The sequence below is a fragment of the Penaeus monodon genome, chromosome 30 (assembly GCF_015228065.2).
Source record: "Penaeus monodon isolate SGIC_2016 chromosome 30, NSTDA_Pmon_1, whole genome shotgun sequence".
Taxonomy (NCBI): domain Eukaryota; kingdom Metazoa; phylum Arthropoda; class Malacostraca; order Decapoda; family Penaeidae; genus Penaeus; species Penaeus monodon.
The window spans coordinates 22,599,604-22,600,157 of NC_051415.1; positions in this window are offsets into that span (position 1 = coordinate 22,599,604).

Consider the following 554-nt stretch of genomic DNA (forward strand, 5'->3'; position numbering starts at 1 on the left):
AAGGCGCCAAGACGCGTCCGGGGGCTTGGCACTCCAGCGCGGGAGAGGACGCCATTACTGGAGGTGCCTCATCCCCAGCGCTGATAACCACAACGCCACACATGATTAAGCTCCGCCAAACACGGAGATGGACCGGAAATGCGTCGGGCTTGGGAGGAACGGAGAATGGAAGGATGGGATAACGGGGGAACTGGAGATACGATGCTGATACCCGCTCGCTTTAAGGACGGATATCTTCCTCCCGCGTTCAGGCGCTAAACCGTGCCGTTGTAACGCCCTAACTGATGCTTCTCTGCCTACTGCTTCTTCGCTAGCAGAGTACCTCGCTACGCACAATCGAGGTAAGTACTGTGGTAAGTACTGTGCTTTGCCTAATATCAATGCTAAACAAGTACAGATTCTGCAGGAGGCGTCTCTGGCAAGGCCTCCAACCCCACTAACGCTTTCTTCACAAGATTTTTCAGATCGCTCGTGTCTTCCCAGGATTACGCATCAAAACCACAGTAGCCATAATGAGGAAGGCCTCGTCCCGCCCCCGGAGCGAGGCCGCCTTA